The sequence below is a fragment of the Sciurus carolinensis genome, chromosome 5 (genome assembly GCF_902686445.1).
Source record: "Sciurus carolinensis chromosome 5, mSciCar1.2, whole genome shotgun sequence".
NCBI classification, from domain to species: Eukaryota; Metazoa; Chordata; class Mammalia; order Rodentia; family Sciuridae; genus Sciurus; species Sciurus carolinensis.
In genome coordinates this window covers 110457974-110460564 of record NC_062217.1, presented here as the reverse complement: position 1 = coordinate 110460564, position 2591 = coordinate 110457974, and the positions used below count along the sequence as shown (strand labels likewise).

General features: G+C 36.9%; 2 pseudogenes; one reads left to right on the top strand and one right to left on the bottom strand.

Moving 5' to 3' along the window:
* Positions 1-521: 521 nt before the first annotated feature.
* Positions 522-614, bottom strand: LOC124986011 (uncharacterized; annotated as a pseudogene).
* Positions 615-926: 312 nt separating this feature from the next.
* On the top strand, positions 927-1692 carry LOC124985836 (pre-mRNA-splicing regulator WTAP-like; annotated as a pseudogene).
* Positions 1693-2591: the final 899 nt, after the last annotated feature.

Genomic DNA, 2591 nt, shown 5'->3' with positions numbered 1-2591 from the left:
TCTCTGAATTTTTTATAAACTGATAGTTAGATCTAGAGGCTTAATCTTCGGAAAAGAATTCTTCATACTCTAACACTCTTTTTTTTTTTTTAACTTTTAAAATTGGTCCGTTATAATTATACGTAATAACAGGATTCTTTGTGATGTAGTCATATAAGCACCAACCATATTAGACCCATTTCATTCCCCAGTAGTCCCTCTCACCCAGTCTCCTTCCTCTACCCTACAACTTTCCCATAAGATCCTTCTTTTTTTCTTCTTGTTTTTTTCTCTCTAGCACCTATGCATACTACCACATTCTTAAAAGTTCAGACATAGCATTAGCACCTAAATTCCAGCTAGTGTATTACAACTACTTTGTATGACCTAGTTCATGACTTGGGTTCAGATGCGTTAGTGAATTTAAGGGGTAGTTTGGTGACAAGAGAAATTCCTCCTTTTAAGATAGCTTTTATTTGAAAGACAGTTTTTCTCAGAAGAACAATTTTCTTTTATGGTATCTCTTTTCAATTTATTAATTTTTAAATATGGAAGACTTTGCAAATTTGCATGTAATTCTTGCACAGGGGCCTTGCTAACCTCTGTATTGTTCTAATTTTAGTATCGGTGCTATCCTAAATGTTTATGTTGGCATTTAAGTAAGAGCAAATATTTAACTGTGATGACGATAGGGCAACTCTATGGCATACTGTGTTTCAGAAACAGGAACTGCTAGCTTTGGTCTGAACTTGCTCACATTTTAAGGGAACTTTGGCAAATGGTCAAGGTCTTAGAATGTTAGTTTAAAGAAAATGGGAAAATAAGGGAGTGCAACTGCTCCATTACAGCTCAAATCCCCTGCTCGGGCCAGGCAGCCGGCTGGTGGCCTCCCCTTGCTTTTCTTGCCCCGGCAGGATCCAGCCGCAAGGCGACTTCTTGGATTCAAGATGAACAATGCAGAACCTTTTCCAAAAAATGTTTGACTGAGTGAAACAGACTTCAAAGTTATGGCACAACATGAGTTAATTCTAAGATGGAAACAATACTAAGCTTATGTTCAAGCTTTGGAGGGCAAGTACACAGATGTTAATTCAAATGACGAAACTGGCTTAAGGGAGTCTGAAGAAAAACTAAAGCAACAGCAGCAGGAGTCTGGTACGCAAGGAAAACATCCTTGTAATGTGACTAGCGACCAAGGAACAGGAGATGCAAGCGTGTACTACTAAAATTCAGCACCTCAAGCAACTCCAGTGTTGCCCAACTGAGATCAACAGTGGTAGACCCAACCATCAACTTGTTTTTCCTAAAAATGAATGGCGAACCGGAACAGACTAAAGACAAACTGGAACAAGCCCCAAATGAACTGAGGTCCTGGAAGTTTACACCTGATAGGTAAACAAATCATACTCCCCAGTCAAGACTTCCCCGACAGTCCCACTACAAGAAATCTGTGGTGGGACAGTCAAGTACTAGTTTCCACACCAAGACTCAGACTTTTTGAGCCAAAAACCAAAATGAAACAAAACAAACAATAACAACAACAACAACAACCCCCACCACATTCTTATACCATGCAGCATGTAACGATTAATGTAAAACTTACAGATGAACCTTGTTTCAACTTTTTTCTCTTCCCCTTCCCCTTATTTCTGAGGCCTGATGTTATTGGACTATTTCAAAGAAGAGGCAACCTCTGAAAAATTCCCCTTCTAGAACATGAAGACATTTAAGAAATGTTTCCTTTTGAAGAAATTAGAGGGAGAAACAGAAGTTTTAAGTCTGTGGCACACTATGTCTTCTGACAGTTTGGAGGATTGAAAACCTAGAGATTTAAAGTCACAAATTGAACATGTAAAATTCCAGTAAAATGTAAAAACAGAATATGCATTATTCTTAATTCACCTTGAGCAAAATGACTTAGAGACACCGTATATCAGTTTTGACAATAAGACTGTGGACTTCATGATTGTTGTCAAACTTCCTGGAGAAAACTCACATGAGGTGATTTTGCCTTTAAAGTTCTTTTTTTTTCCTTGCTGAGAACCAACTTTTAATAGTCATGAGAAAATCAAATAATAAGTTGTGCATATATTTAACCAGTTAGCTTAGGGCTCTGTATTACTTAATGGAGCCTTAAATCAATGTGGTTTTCATCAATAGTTTGTTCTTTGAATAGCTGCAAAAACTGTAGACAGTCATAACCGAGGACTGTACAAACATGAAGGTGAGGTATCAAAACTTCAGGTTTAAACTATTTGAAGCATTATAACATTCATTTCACAACTATATTTTATAAGGATATTGGCTCTAATGAGACTCACTGCATTATTTTTTTTCAGTAGTGAACTTTATGAACCCCTGCATCCCATTCAACAGGCACATGTTAAAAGAGCATTGTTGTTGGTGTTAATGGGGGAATGTGTTCCTTCATTGTATTTGGGTATTTTACATTATACTCTTGATATTAAATTAAATATACCTTGGGGGAAAAATGGGAAAATAACATCTAACTTCTAGGGTAGATTTATATTTAAATAAAATAGTACACATAAAAACATCCACTGCAGGGCTCGGCTTAGAGTGTGCCTTCAAATAGTATTAACTTCCTTTGT